Source organism: Lichenostomus cassidix, chromosome 3, assembly GCF_008360975.1.
Source record: "Lichenostomus cassidix isolate B80296 chromosome 3, HeHo_3.0, whole genome shotgun sequence".
NCBI classification, from domain to species: domain Eukaryota; kingdom Metazoa; phylum Chordata; class Aves; order Passeriformes; family Meliphagidae; genus Lichenostomus; species Lichenostomus cassidix.
The window spans coordinates 19436443-19453282 of NC_139483.1; the positions used below are offsets into that span (position 1 = coordinate 19436443).

Consider the following 16840-nt stretch of genomic DNA (forward strand, 5'->3'; position numbering starts at 1 on the left):
CTAGGACCCAGTTGATTTAATTTTGGCCTGCTGGCCATTTCCTTAACATTGCATGGGTCTAGCACCAAATTATGCTGATGGCCTGTCTGTCACCAAATTATTTACAGAACTGCGGTTAAATTATAGAAATCTTCCAGACAAGCAGTGCTCTGGGCAAATTATTTCATCAAAGTTATTTTCCATGGTATACTTAAGCAAAAGCTTATAGGAGCAACATTAATCTTTTTTTGGTATGTGATTATGCAGACATGGTAACAGCCCCCTTTTTAGAAATAGCTTCCTACCTGGGAAAACAGAAGGAAACCATGATATGAAAATTAGTTCTCTCTGTGCTACCTTCAGTTTGAAGCAAACGTTTTATGTCAGGGAAACACAAGACTGGGGCCAGCAGTAGGATAGCCATTTCTGCACACTGTCAGCTGCTTCCAGGTCTTGGGATTTTTTTTTTTTCTATAGACTTTTAACTGCACACTTTTCTGAATTTGTAAAATCAGGTACTGCAGAAGCAGGTCAGCTGCCTTTATTAGTACTTCATCACATCCAGGCCCAGTAGTCACTGCCTACTTTTCCAAGAAGAACATTTGTGTATCTGAAGGCAGTATAGGCATTTTCTGCATTACCCCATATAGCAAGATTTGAGCTGCTATATGATTATGAAACATACAAAGAGAATATAAATCCTAAAAGCAGCCCTAACTCCCTATTGTAATTGGCATCCTTTCAGACTCTGTTCCAGTGTTTAGAAATATAGTCAGGGTAGAACATCTATATTTGGGTTTATATGTAATGGTCATACCTACTGGTTCACTTGGAAAAATGTTGGCATAGATCACTATTTAAGGACCCTGGGTGCAGCGTTTATGTTTAGCTCGGTGATTTTTGTCACTGCATTTTTTTTATTTTTTTTAATTCCATGTTGCCGTATTTGCGCCATGAGACGAGAATGCCTTCCCAGCATCTGCACGGTTGTGCGTTTTTTGTTGAATGAATATAGAAATTCAGGTTTTAAACTGACTCCCGTGAACAAATTCTTCTGGGAAAACAGGTGCTAAAAATCTGTGTTTTTCAGAGCTCCCTCTGCCCACGTACTTAGGGTAAGACTCAGCCATGTGTAGATGGCAGACTGGAGTGGGACCTCTGTGCTCACGGTCCAGATGTGGAAAACCTTACATGTGTGAGGAAAGGCAGCAGACTAAGGAACTTTAGCACGAGAGCTAAAGGTTTTTGCAAGCTGAACATCTGATTTAATTTGATTTCTTTCTGGTGTTGGGTGGTGGTTGCTGTTATGTGGGGCCAGACCTGGGGAATCCCCCTTGGCAGCTCACCTGGGAGGGACTCAGAGGCAACTGAGAGGTGACATTAATAACTGGGCTTTCGTGGTGTTGTTTGAGGATTTTTTTTTTTTTTTTTGATTGGCAGGATGTAAATATATGTTAAAGCTGGATCTCCTTTACTTGTGATCCTCAGCAGATGCAAGTCTGATTAAGAGCCCCCTTAATTTAGAAATGCTCATAAAGACAGGAAGATACTTAAAGCTGGCTTTGTCAACAAAATGGAGGAGCTGTGCTCTCGGGGCCCATTAACAGCAGTGCCAAGATGGCCACTGCTGCACAAACACTGGGAATTAAGTTTCTAAAAAACCCTAGAAGCTCCAAATTGTATATCTCACCAGTTCTTTACTCCCCCAGTTATAATCCATATCTCACTTATTGCTAGAGTCAACAGTCTAATGGTAACAAAAAATACAACCTTTCATCATCTATTGATTTTCAGTCTTTAAAAACTGACAATAAGCTATTTTTTGTCCAATTTCTCAATAAATAGGAACATTTATTGGTTTTTCAGTTTTATTGTATTACATTAGAATATATTTTACTGCCTATAGTGGGTAATGTAGCATCAGGAGATATGTTTACGTTCAGCAAGTAACTTTTGAAACTGCATAGCTTGACTGAGATGTGTAAACAAATTTGTAATACTAGTTTAATTTAGATTACAATGCAGAATACTTAGCCTGGAGCTCATTTTTCTATTTATTCCATTATGATCCTCTAACTGATGGAAGAGAATTGCCGTAAAAAATAATTACAGTAAAGGTGAACATCTACTTTCTTCTCTATCCGAGGAAGAAGGAGGAATTTTGGGGTAAACACCATGACATTGGGGTTTATTTCCTAGAAATCCACCACTGACAATGTTGTATAGGTTGGACAAGTCATAAATTCTGTCTGTGTGATACTGTGTGTGGCGCAAACATCATCTTTCTCAGTGACCTCAGTTACCTTCTCTCCTCTTGAAAAAGGAGACAAATTGGGATGTGATTTAGCTGTGGCAGAACATCCCAAGTTGATGTTCTGTAGATCCCAAGTTGCCTCCCCACTGCCACCTGCCTTCACAGCAGATCACCCAGTAGGTTTTTTTTTTGGTTCCAGAACCTCTCAGGAGGCACTGAAGATCAACAGTTGCCTCTTGCTTACTGTTGTGGTGATGAATGGCAATTTCATGATATTTTTATCATAGCTATAAGACCAGTTTAAGTTTCTTTTTTTTTTTTTTCCTTAATTAAGAAGCAGTTTATTTCTCTTCTGGTGACACAGCCCTACAGCCAAAGGCAGTAAGCTCATAGATGTTCCCATTGGGTGCATTGGGTGTGAGGCATAGGCCCTTTCTCACAAGCAGCTGTGGATCTTGCTGTCAGCTCTGTCTCACAGGATCTGATGTACAAGGAGTTAATAGATATCCAGTGACCAAAGCCATTTCTATTTCTCTTTATACACAGAAGTGAAGTGGAGCATGTAAAATTGGAAAGCTGAACCAAACCTGAAATTCTCTAACTTTATGTCTAGTGTGTGTGTTATTTTCCCATGATCTTTAATTACATTCTGTTCTGGAGGGGGGAGAGGGGGAATGCTAATCTGGTGCACCAACTGGGGGAAAAACAAACTGTTTTACAGCAGGAGTCTAGATGACAGCACACAGCAAATGCAAAATCTGACATTCATATGAAAGTGAGCTAAGCAAGACCAATAGAAGAGAGCCAAAATGACTGCAGCAAGAGGAATGCAAGTGGTTTAAGGAAACCATGGTTTCTCTATTTATTGAAATATCACAGCCGACCTTTAAGGTGGTGCTGATACAATGTAGATTTTGTCGGGCAGCACCACGAGAGATGGCTGTCATAAAGGGAATGTCTGATTGGATTCAGGTTCACGAGAAGCTAGGTTTAGAAGACTATTGCCCTTCCCTCTTTGAACATATAATATAGTGAGGCATGTCTCATTGCACTGAATGGAGAGATGCTATTTTCAGGACTGCTGTTTGCTGTGCTTGCTAATGAATTTCCAAGGGGTGTTTGAGCCTTGGATATTGACTGTAGAGATGCTTGCAGTCAGTTGGAAGAGATGTGACTGAACATGAAGCTTAGTTCTGCGTGCATACAATCCTGCTCTCTGTGATTTTCCCTCAAGTTGTATATTCAATATCAGTCTGCAATCATAAATAATTTGTAGAAGTCCAGCTGTGACTTAAGGCTTCTCTACAAACAGCATTCAGGGTGCAAAGGCACGTGATACCCTTTTTCTTCTCTCACTGGCTCAAATAGCCTTTAAAAAACTATTCCCAGTTCCAGTCGAAACATTAAAGCCAGTGAACTGGTTGGAGGCTTTTGCTGGGGTATAGCACAAATGGTCTCTGCCCTGTTCTTGGTCCTGATGTCTTCTTTATCCCCTTGGCTGGGAGCTGGGTCACAGCACGCTGCTGTGCTCTCCTGCACCATGGGGGCTGTGTTGCTGTGCAGAAGTAAATGTCTTTGCTAAACAGCTTGACTTAGCAGCACTATACACTTGCTATTTATTTGAGTAAGGGATGAGCAGAGTGTTTAAAAACAGCATTCCCAGGGTTCTTCTAGTCGCATGTTTGAAAGGCAATGGAGAGTCTGGCTTAAAGGCATCCTTTGTAAATAAAGGTCTAGGAACAAGTCTTACCTTGAGTTTTCACTTCTGTTCCCCTTCATGTTCATTAGCCCACTGTTCAAATGTCTGTGGGTTTTTTTGTCATGCTCATTATTCTCTGGGAGAAGAACCCAGGGAAGCTATGATGTGTGTCAGTTTAACACCTTTGAGTGGCATGCGAGGGCATCTCTCCTGCTCTCCAGCAGTGCTAACCCATGAATAATCATGGAGCCAACGGGGCAGTATGTCTTATACCTCTCAGCATCAGCTGTGACTGGCGTGGATCCCTGGGGTGAGATCAAGGATGAAATGAACTCTTGTGTGCTTGGATGTGTCGATTATAAGCAGATCATCACTCAACACCCATGTTGTTATCACATTCTGGGCAGTTTACCTCTACCCCCAGGAACAGTTGTTGCAGTGAGCTTTAATCTGGGTTCCAATTTTAAGTTTAACTTTTATTTGAACCCCTAAAAAAAAAGTTAAATTGTGCTTTGAAAAGGAAAACAAGTGAAAGGTGGAATGAGAGGGTGTAGAATAATCAAGATGCTTTTTCTCCTCTTCGGTAGATGCTAGGAAGAAACAGGAACATGCTACAACTCCTCTCCTCTTGCTCATTGTTTTTTGATCCAGCCCATTACACCCACAGTGGTCCCCACAACTTCTTCACCCATTTCCTACCAGCTCTGTCACTCAGGCCAGACTTCACTCCCTTCACTTTTAGCACTGCTGTGGCTCAGGACATTCCCTTTGGAGATCTTCTGCACTTGCTTCATCTCACCACTCTCTGCTGGAGAAAGCACACTGCACTTGCCATCCAAGCCCAATGGCACACTTAAGCCATATAAAGGCCACTTGACATCATTTACATTTTTTGTTAGCCTTCTAAAGTAGTTTCTTAAAAGTTGCAGTGGCTTTCCTAGCTTTTGAACTCCTTTGGAAGACTGTAATTTTGGACCACTAGTCTACCAGTAGCCTATAATTGTTATGCAAAACATTGCACAAACATAACATAACTAATTGCACAATTAAGATTGCTTTCTCCTCATCATCTCATTCATCATATTCCTCATTCACACCTATAGTGAGCATCTGGCATTAACAAAGGCTGTATTTGTCACATTAATACATTCTTTTTGTAGTGAAAATGCCTTTTGTATGTGTCTTTGCCACTTAAGGGTCCTGTTAGCTTGTTCAGTAAGCCTGAAAACAGTGTATAGAAAGCCTTGTAGGGTACATCCCTTTTTCAGATGTTTAATAGGAATGTAATGCAGTGGTACTCCAGGATACAAACAGCAACTCTCAGAGCTCAGAAAAGGAACCTGATATAAGTCAGCAAAAGACCCCCCCTCCTTCCTTAACAACATTGAGGTAAGTAATACAATGTTTTGCTATTTTTAAAAATCTGAGGCAAATAATGCAGAATAGCTTTTCTTCACAGCGGACATTTCAAGGTCATCAGTGCTGTTAGTCTGACGTAAGGCGCATAATCAGTTTCTTCTGATAGTCCACACCAGAACCGAGCAAACCAAACCAACTTGGAAAGTGCAGGAGGTAGCAGCAGAAAGTCCAAGAATATCTGTGAATCAGAATGCAAGAAATTGCCTGGTACCTTTACAGCCAGACCTACACAGAAGGTTTTGTGCTTGAAGGGCTTGAGGGTGTGTTTGCCACTCACATAAGGACAGGGTGGGAGCGTCTTTGATTGGAAGCCTAGGAGGTCTGCAGCACCATAATTCTTCTCGGGAAAAGGAAATGATGTAAGTTTCTACTTCTGGAATCTTTCCCCGCTACTCTATAAATTTAAAGAAATAAAACACAAACAGAAAATTGATTTTTGAATGACAGTGAATTATTGTCATTAGAGGAACTGTAGTTTTGTGTCAAGGGAAAAAAAAAGCTTGGTGTACTATATGCTACAGTGTACTATATACTACTTTCTGAAGCATTACTTAATGTACCAGTCATTGCTGGGAACATGGAGTCCTTTTAATGCTAGTCAGGTAATATGTCATTCTCTCTGTAGAAACTCTGCAGCAGAGACATGAGTTATATACTGATGTAGTTATCAGAAGATCATGTGGTAGCACTAATGTGAGTCACTACAGTGGAGTTTGCCCCGTTTGAAATTTTTACATAATTAAAGTGAGTCATTGTCCAAATTCTGCCAAAGTGCAGATGTCTTTAATTTAACATATGCAGTTCAGCTTGCCTATGCCTTCCATAGGTGAACATCTTTTCCTTTTTGCACTGCCCTGGATTAGCTCTGGTCTAGGAGACATTCCCCTTTGCCATTCAATGTGCAGTGCTCCCACTGAAATCCATGGCAGCTTCAGAAAAAATATCTGGAACACCCAGACCTCAGATAGACCACTTCATTTTATGCTCTGCTGGTAATTCTTTAAACACATAGAGTTAGATCAAAACCAGCAACTTTTTGTTTCTGTGATAATGAAGGATATGGCCCACATTTCCTGGTGAAATATGTTCAGTTGCCTTCCGTGACTTCTGTCTCTGGAGCAAGGCAAAGACCAGAGAGAGGATTAAAAAGGTAAGGAAGGTTTCTTTAAGAGAAAGTAAGCTAAAATTATAACCTTCAAGATGGTAGATGGCTTAGTACTCAGGGGGAATTAATCCAGATTGTTTTAGCTGAGAACAGGACCACCCTCCATGCAGCTGGCTGGATCACCAGTGTTTCTGAAGATTTCACAAAGCATTTGGTTTCTGTGATCTGAAGATGACTACTCTGAGTAATTTGGCTGAAAGGCTGAAACCTTTTCTTTCTTTCTTTCCCCCTTTCCCTCTTCTTTTTCTTTGTCTTGTTTTTTTCTCCTCCTCACCCTTTTTCTCAGCTGCAAATCTAGTTGTTCTCCATCTAATGCTGAAATAACAAAAATGTGGTTAACTGTCACATTCAGGAGTAGCTTGTAGTTTTGCTGGGCAGAGAAGGAAAGAACAGGCATATGTAGAAATGTTGGGAAAATTTGTGATTAATTAATGAGAGGTAGAGAAAATTACTAAGGTTGGTCTGCTAATTTCTGAGTCACTGGGTAGATGCTATCTTTTCTTACTTGCCAATGTCTTCATTAATAGGGACGTTAAATAATGTTTGCTACTGTAAGTTCTTTCCCAGGAAGGGAAGGAGGTTGTGACACAGGAGAAACTTGTATATTTGATTTTAAAAGTCAGCTCTTCTCCTGCAGAAGGACTGCAGCCTTACGCAAGAGGGCATCATGCATGCTGCTCCATCCAGAGCGTAGCCAGCCAAAGGGCCATAGGTTTCAAGCACCTTCTGAAAGTCCTGAAAGCTACCATAGTATTGATGATGGAGATGAGAAATAAAATCTTCCTGTAGTTTCCCTCCCCATGCCATCAGTTAATAGTGCCAGCAAAGAAAGAAGGAAGTTCCCACACCTTCACCTTCACCTGCTGCAGAGAAAGGATTGTGCAGGTAAGCAGTCCTGCATGCCAGGTAAATAAATAGACTCAGAAGCATGTGATTTTTGACACCCTCAGTGCCTTCTCCCTGTTCCTGTTACATTTAAGTGTTCTGTCTTCTGTGGTTTGTGATCTCTAGGCTTGTTCCTGTTGACTTTTTCTTCCCCCAGTAATAATCTTTGTGGTAAAAAATAAAGCTGTGTGGATGTGCCAGAAGAGTGAAGCACAGTGTCCTAAATGATGTAACTCAGGTTTTGGGAGCAGGATAATTGCAGTAGTGTGATGCTTCTTTTAGAATAATTAGTCTTGCTGAGATCCAGGGTATAAAAGGCTGTGCAGAGCGCAGTAATGAGGCAGTTACACCATTTCCAGTATTTGTGTGGCCCTGCATTGCACTGCAGATCAGAGCAGGTGTGCCCACAGTGATGGTCAAGGAATGATTTCATCTTTGCAGCCCTGTGCCAGGACTGTGATACAAAATACGTGGGATTCATTCTAAAGGAAAGCAGCACTTATCTTCCATACTAAACCAGGAGCCTTTGAGATCATTAAGAATCATTTTTACAAAGGAGAGGTTTATGTTTCCGTTCGTGGAGCCAAAGTCTGTTCTCATGCCCTGTTACTGCCTGGCACTTGCCCATCTAGGAATGAACTCTACTTCAGCTGCATGCACTTGCAGATGTTGGGATTTCATAGTACAAACATTTCTAGTATTAAAAAGACTTCCCAGTGGGAATATGGGTTGCATGAGCTTTTTGACTTTTCTGTTTCATCTTTTGATTGCATATGGTAACATCTTTAGATCTCTCTATCATTTGGAGGTTTTTTTATTACCATTGCAGTGGACAAAATGTCAGTAGAAGTTAAAGTGGAAAGAGTCCTCAGAGAGATAAAGGTTCTCTTTCACTTCTCACTATATGGTTGACTCTGCTGCCCTTTTCTGTTGGGGTTTAGTCTGCTGGGGCATTTCTTTGCTGAAGTTAAATTTACTTATCTGTTATATAAATAAGGGATAGCCTTGGCCATTAGGTAAATCTACTGATGGAGGGAAGAAGGATTTTCTAGAGTGCCTTTGTGCCTGTCTGAGACATGGAGTTCAAAAACATCTGATAAGGTAACCTTCAGCAGGTTTTCTGCAATGACTTTTGTCAATGAGCCTTAAAAGCATTGATATTTTCAGGCATTACAGCTGAAGAGTACTGCAATGTCCTTGAACTACCCACCAGCCAAAGAATGACATCTCCAAACTCAGCTGGTGAATTCCCATGTACTGTCATGTATGACTTACTTTTTCCTTTCTCTCTGGGGCGTCCAACTGGAATTACCAGGACCTTGACTCTACCCAGTACACAGCACTAGACTGGTACCACTCTCAGGTGCTGCCTGGATTTGCTGTTGCCCTCAGAATATTTGCTCCTATATTGCATAGTGAGGATAATCCTTTGTTTAATTTTTTTTTTAACATTTTGAAAGGAAAATAGGGGTCTCATTCAGGTCTTTCCATTTTTGCATGATAGTACAGTTGAACAACGTGTACATGTGTTAATTAAACATCCTGTCTTATCACTGTTTTGGTAAGTGTCCTGTAAATTTAATCACTACGACACCTCTGTACACATTACAATCCTTTTAAAGATCTAGAGAAAAATCCTGGTGGATTATTCAAAGCACTAAATCACACAGAATTACAGTAGTTATTAGAGGCATTAAAACCTCTGATAAGAAGCTTTATCATGCATTTTTGGGGAAGCTTAATCTTTATCAGAGATGACTGTAAATAGAAGGGAACAGTAAAAAAACTTGATAACAGTTTATTTTACAGTACATCAATAATCAGGTACTGTAATTACAGTATAGTTACATATTTATTGCATAGTAGGTAACTACAGTATATTAGTTTTCTTGCTTTTCTGGTATTGCAATTACCTGCAAGACCTGAACCAACAAAGACCCTTATTCAATTTTCACTTACCCTGGGCTTACACACAGACACCTACATATTTACATTACATATATGTTTTGACTACTTCAGAGGAGTTGAACCTGTTTACATGGAGGAGGAACAGGCAGTGGACATATTAAAGATCTCTTCCACATGTACATTTATCTAGATTCAGAACTACAAATCAGATAGGGAATCAGATTTTAAGTGTGGTTATATTTAGCTATCTAATTTTTCCCCCTCTTTTTGGCACTGGAAAAGTTGTGGTGTTCTTAATCACTTAGATAAACCTCTCCGTTACAGACCTACTCAGTGTGTGGGTGTTTATATTATATTTGTACATTATTTATCTCTGTACATCCACATCTGAATATAGATTAAAGTCTCTGTTAATTGTACTTGGGCTGTGTGTGCATGCCTGTGTTAGTGTATTTCCAGGAGTAACCCTGAAATGTTCTGTCATTTTGGGGTGTAAGCTAAATGAAGATAGCCAGTTCAGTGTGGCTTCTTTTAATTTAGTGCTGTTTACAGTGTTAAAGGTTCTAGTTAATTTAAGAGTTGTTGTGAAGCTGGCTGGAGAAATGTTCATGGTGGAATTCAGAGCTTTTCTTCATAACAAGTGCTGAAGGTGCTGAAAACATAGTGCATGAATGGCATGGAGTGACTTCTGCTCCTCATGCCTTTGGTAGGAGCTCAGCTATACCTCTAAGCACAGATTTGAGCAGCACAGCCCAAATAAGCTAGAGAGAATTTGGTGAAAGTCCAAAGAAAAAGCAAGGAGAGTGATAAGAGAGCGAGGAAATGTGACCTGTCAGGAAACACTGAAGATATTGGGGGTACTTGGCCAGAAAAAGAGATCTCTGAGGGACGACGTGGCAAAGGGCAGTAAGAACACAAAAGACTGTTGGGAAAGAAAGTAATTAATTTATTCTCCATGGTGAGAAATGGGAGGGTATGGGATGTAATTGGTTCAACAGGACCCAACAAAATTCACATTAGGTATTAGCAATGACATTCTAAGGCAGATGAAACACCAGAAAAAGGCAATTTGGGATGTTTTGGAATTCCTTCTGTTGGAAATTTTTCAGAAACGGTCATAAATGGTCCTGCCTGGAGGCACAGAGGACAAAAGGCATCAAAACAACTTCACAACAGTCCTAGCCCAGTTTTCTGTGCCTTGAACCATCTGTTTCAGAATCATGGTTGTGAGGAGGTGGTGTGTTCCCAGTTTACTTGCCTGTGGATCAAAAGAAAAACAGGTGAATTGCTCATCTGAAATAAAACCTCAGTCCAGTGAAAAGCCTTGGAAAGAATCAGCACCCACATGGATATGGTAAACTACTGAAACTTCATTTCTATGAAGATTTGAGGGCAGATGCTACACTGGCTGAAGCTGGGGGCAAAACTTCTCCTGGCAGTAGTGGAACCAATGTTAATTGATACCATAAAATCCCTGTGTTTTGCTGATTGTTTTCAACTAGTAATTGCACATGACAGGCATAGTTTTTACAGCTTAATAATAAACTATACAGTAAGATGTATTTAAAGTCTAGCAGCAAGTGCCAATATATACTTAACATACTCTTATTTTCCTTTTCTCATCCTTTTGACAGAGTAAAATTTCAGGCAATATATTTACTGTCCAGTACTTGTTGATTGGGGGACTCCATGTTTCATTTTCGGGTGAAATAACTCAGGTATTTTTTTCTTCTTGTGTGAAACAACTCTAAGTGAGATAACAGTATAGTTTTTATTGTTATTCCTAATTTTTTTTCTAGAAGAAATTTTTGGTTATTTCTACAGTAGCTGACATTTGTAGTGAACAGGGAGAGTCAATGATGCAGTGTGAGAATGATTTGCTTGATACAACAAAAATTCTTCCTGCAGAAGACGATGGTATTGGTATGTATGGCTGGGTTTGTACAGTTCATTACAGAGAGGTAATTGTTTGGGGTTTTTTTCTCCTTGTGTTTTGAACATATGACTGATGAACAAGTACTGTATTGGCAATTTTCTACCTGTGCTACAAGAGGTCCATGCTCTTGGCCACATGGAAAGGACATTGCATTAAGCAAACTTCCAAATGCTTTCCCTGTGGGAAATGCTTCAAACTGAGACTCAGATTTTATTTTTTTTAAAATTATGGCATCCTCTCAAGTACAGGTGATCCTCATGGACCCTTTTCCACTTAGCCCACCTTGCTTCAAATGGTGTACAAAATGCCAGACCGATGAATAACATGGAAATACTGCACTATAAGGACAGAAAGGTTCAAGTCTCAATTTGGAGGACCAATTTGGAGGTTGTTGGTTCATTTGCAAGTATTTAACAGGAAGTGTGAATAGGAAGATGCTGAGGTTGCTGTTTATGGCTGAGGCCACTTTCATACAGTCCACCGAGTGTGTTTACAGTATTCATAATACTGCTGTGGGGTTTCGTCTCCATTTCAGAGAGAAAGAGGTCTCCGTGGGTTTTCTGAACATGGTGAACAAAGGACTTTCTAAATTTCCTTTTAGACTTTCACTATTTCTAATGCTAAGGATTTTAAGGATATTGTTTCTAGAAATTTGTTTTATTTTAGTAAACATTCTTTCTACAGAGGCACATTAGAGATGGAAGAACAGGATTATTTAAGGGAGGGGAAATAATTGTGTCACTTCTATAGGCATTAGGCAAATTGCCTCACTTATAGTTAAGAGGTAACATGGGAGTATTTAAGTATAGGGTACCTGCAATGCACTTTATGATAGTCTTAGCTTATGACCTTATATCATTTTATTTCTCTATTAAAGCAAGCCATTCCGCAGGGAGGCTGCGATTGTGCACAGCGCTGTCGTTAGCACCTCATGTCCTGAGGACTCTGTGGTGCGCCGAGATAAAACGGGGAAGGAAGTGTTGAGCACTCGAGACGTTTGTATGGGAGTCCAAGAAATGAAAGGTGATGTGTGATATGTGGTAGGATGGAAGATGTGTAAATGAGATGTGAAAATGTCTAACTCATAATTACATTCTGTGTGTTTTACCCATAAACCCATTTTGAATGGGTACAGCAGATGCCACAGTGGGGAGAGTGACTTAAAACGTGGTTATGGGCCACCCAGAAGTACTAGACCAAGTCCCTGACTCCAGAGGGTAGTAAAGACCTCACAGGTCAGTCCAATGATGATGCTTAGCATTTATGTGTGAATTTGGCATTTCACAGAGGAGTGCTCAGATCTTGAGGAGCAGACTGTGCTGACTTGGAGCACCCCCCTGCCCTGAGGAGAAGGGACAGTGACTGATGAAAGATACTGTTTCTGAGTTTTATTTTACATTAAACAAGTTGTCACAGGAGGAACAAGAGAATGCCTTTGGACACAAGCAGTGCCAGGTTGTTTTCTGCCTGAGAGCAAATACTGGCCCTGATGGTGAGTGCTCCCTGTAGCCTGACACTGTGGGTATTGCTGTTGGGGTCTTAGGCAGAGGTGGTTTATGGCTCCTGGTGGGTTTTGGAGCACATTGCATGTTGCATTGTCCAGTCCTTTGCAGAGGGATAAACTGGGTTGTGAGGAGAGATGCAGCTCTAAGGTTATGTGGACTTTCAAGTCAGAATTGAGAAACATACTGTGTTTGGACATAATTCTCAGGTTTGGGGAGCAGCTGGGTTCTCAAGCTTACTGCATAGCGTTCTGAGTTCGGTAATTAAATTACTGCTGAAAGCTTAGATACTGTAATGCTTGCAATCCAAATTTCTCACTCTTAAATACTGAAATGGTGGTTGTGATTTTTTTTTTCAATTACTTCAGTGAGAAATATTGTAAATTTGGCATCATTACCATGGAAGGTAATGACCTTAGTTATGACCCTTGGAACAACATTTAACCTGGAAGCTGAGAAGTGGGTGATACTTTGTGTTCAATTTCAAATCCTAAAACATCAGACAAACTTGTAAATGTTTCCTACCCCTCGCTCTACACAAAACATATTAGGGTAGCACTTTGAGCTGAGTATACAATGTAGCACAATGAGCAACAGAGAGGGTCCTAGCGCAGCCTGTAATGTTTGCAAATAAATAGAAAAAAAAACCCCATAGCTGAAATGTTCCTCTGTGTGATTAAAAATGTATCCCTTCATTTGTTTTTCCTCATGTAGCCAAGTCATAGTAAAAGAAATATACCTGCTCAGGCAGCCAGTTTCTTCCAGGAAGGTCAGCTCCCAGCAATGAAAAAAAAAAAATTAGGCAAGAGTAATGGCTGAGGAAAAAAGTGAACTTTATAGCAAAAAGACAGAAGTAAGATCTCAACATAGGAGTTGGGGGTTTTTTTGGGTTCTTTTTTGCAGCACAGGATTGAACAAGCAGTAAGTTCTTAAGTTGTCACAGCAGAGGAAACAATCTAAATACATAGACAGATTTAGAAAGGTTTCATTTTCTCCTCTCAACGGTTAGCTGTTCTGTGGTTTGTGTTGTTGTGAGTTCTCACAAGCATTGTTTACACAAAAATCACATTATTCTCGCACTGCTGACGTAGCAGAGGATGTGAATGCGCCTGCTCAGGGCCTGTTCCTCAGGGAGGCAGAGCACGCAGGGCTCTCTGGGCACCTCGTGCTGCTCGGCAGCTCCTGATGCCACGGTTTTGGGACCAGCTGCCTTTGTGTTGAGCTCTCTGAGCTCCTGCACGGGAAACGAGATTTGGTACTCAAGGAGAAAGGACCTTGTTTGAGAGCTGCGGTGCAGGGTAAATCTCCCTTTTCCTTTAGCAAAGCGTTTCGTACTCTCTGTTCTGAAAAGAAGAACACTTCTGTGAGTCGTAGTCAGGAGGCTGGCTGGCAGGATGCAGGATATAGGAACAAGTTAACCCAAGCTCTGCATTTAGCAGCAATGTTCATATTTTCCCAGGAGCACTTACAACGTATGTCTGTTTGTTTGGGGTTTTTAAGTGACATTAAACTACCTTCAAGGTAGCTCTCCTCCAAAATCCATCCAGACAGAGAGGAGGGATGGTCTGACAGGAGCTGGCGGCAGCAGGACGGGCTGGCTGCGTGTTCCCCGCCAGCAATGAGTGCTGCTCTGGGTCAAGACATCAGGGAAGGACTTTGCTCAGGAAAATAATGAAAACACTGACAGGGGGAGACCATATGCAGAAAGGGAAAACTTATTTCCTTAAGAGGCACAATCAGGTTTTATTAAAGGAGCATTGCAAGGAAACAAATAGGATTTATAAAAAATTGCTTCTCGTAGAAAAGGAGATGCTCATAGGAAAGGAATGCTAACTGAATTATTTTTGTAATATAAAAGCATTCCAGTATTCTTCTTGAAGCCTGTGAGGAAGAGGGAAAGAAAGAAAGTGAAAGTAACTGGGAACAGCTGAAACCAGCTTCACTGTATAGGCTAAGAGCAATGAGTGATTTAAAAAATAATTAAATCAGTTAACAGTGCATTAGACAACTTTTTAAGTATTTACTTTAACAAGGGAAATATTTGTTCGTGTGTGTGTGAGTGCAGCCTTTATTTTCATCAGTTTTAGTCTGCCTTGCTTCTAAGGGCAGTGAGTTTTCAGCAGAGGAGACAGCCCACCAGGACCCCTGGCTGTTACATGCATAGCTGGAGATTTTGGTGGATCTAGGTGTAAAGCAGAATGTATCCTGTAGCTCTGCATTTAATTTCTAACTTTTAATTATTTTCTGGTTCCGAGCAAAGGTTCTGTATTCAGTCTTCTGCCAAACATGATTAGCTCTAAACCCAGACCATGCATTATGCCTCTGGACTAAGGGATGCAGATTTGCTACTTAAACAATGGGTTTGTTCTCTCTGCCAACTGCTTTGTTCTGACTGTCTACTGTGGAGCTGTTGTCCCAATGATCTGAGTAATCTTCTTCCTTCAAGCAGCTCTTAAGTATCCATGTTTTCATGAGGAAATGTGTAATTCATTCCATCCCATAGGCCAGTGGAAAAGAGCGTGGGGAATGGGAGGTGAGCTGGGACAGTGTGTTGGGGAAGACCACAAGATAAATAGCACAGTACTTTAGGCAAGAATGAGACCAACATGGGAAGAGAGGTGTGTGATTCTCACTTTGGAGGCAAATACTTTCCTCAGTGTCCACGTGCCAGCTGCATCGACTCAGAACACTGTAAGGAGCTCCATTAAGTTCTATTGGGTCCATAATCTGCACATTAAGAAAAATTTACATGATAGATGGAGCTGTTAAAGTCTAATTGGGTAATCAAAAATTAGTTAATGTGCCAAAATATGTATTTAGCTGATAAACTCTAATGGTTCCAAAGGGTTCTAGTATTAATAGAAAGCATGCTTGCACGCTAAGGAGTTGAGAGTAAGATATTGCTCTTCTAACACGCATTTCAAATAAAGATCCCAAAGCACTTGACAGATATTAAATCACTTATTGATTTGATTTTTCCAAAATATGTCCATCCAAGGCTCTGGGGGAATATATGTTAACAATAATGTCAAATTTGCACATAAGTAATAAATTATAATTTCCCCCACTTCCCAAGTCTATCAAGTGCAATAATCACTCCTGCCCTTAAACCCAGTTAAAACCTCTCTAGGCTGGGTCTTCTTTAATTGAACCATATTAGGTCCCTGTGATATACTGTATGCACCTGAGTGACAAATAAGTTGAAACCCAGTGAAATGAACTGGTTTGAAAGGGTTAGAGGTAAAGTAACTGGCAGAGCCAGTAAAAGAGCATGTCATTGCTGGTTACTTCTCCTTTACACTTCTGAGTAACCAGCACAGCATTTGTGTATTTACAGAGCCAGAAGGATGTTTCAGCATTCTGCAAATAGCTTCCTTACCTATTCGTTCAAATTTCATTCTATTTTGCATGGAGGACATGAATAAGAATTTTAAAATAACTCTTCTGCTTAATCTTTTCAAAGTGTCCTAATGTATTATTAATAGCATGCCACTCCCACATTATAATGGCATGTGGTTCTGTGTTTGTACAGCATCTAGTGTAATAAGAACCTCATCCAAGAGACTTTTGTAGGCTCTTCTACAGTTCAAACAGATAATGATAGCTTTATTTTAATATGGAAAAAGGTTATCCTTGTTTTATGAAGGAAATGGAGGCAGAAAGGTAACACCTGACATTGAAGTAGAGCTAGACTGCAGGCTCAGATGTTGATTTGCAGCTCTGACTACTAGACCACAGCGGAGAGGCATTCCTAAAAACTACACCTGTTAAAAACAGTTTATAGTTTGGTTCATATATAATGTGCTTTTATTTCTCTATGGGATTTATAACAGTAACTATCTTGAGCGTATCAGACCTATTGTATTCCAAAAGAGTCTCCAGACACTTATAAGTGCCAGACAGCCAAAGTCCCTTCTGTTCAACTAGGCACACTTTTGAGGGGAGAAAAAGAACATGTCCAAGAAAACTCAAGCTTAGGGTAACCTAACCCTATCTCCATACCATGTAAATATTTAAAGAGAGAATGCAACAACCCCATCGTTGAATTTCCTACTTTGGATGACTGTCACATTTTTAATGATAGTTGAATAGT

General features: G+C 40.4%; 1 protein-coding gene across 23 annotated transcripts in view; it reads left to right on the forward strand.

Moving 5' to 3' along the window:
* The window catches only part of ESRRG (estrogen related receptor gamma), a 389265-nt gene that overhangs the window by 61519 nt on the left and 310906 nt on the right, over positions 1-16840 (forward strand). The window lies entirely within an intron of this gene.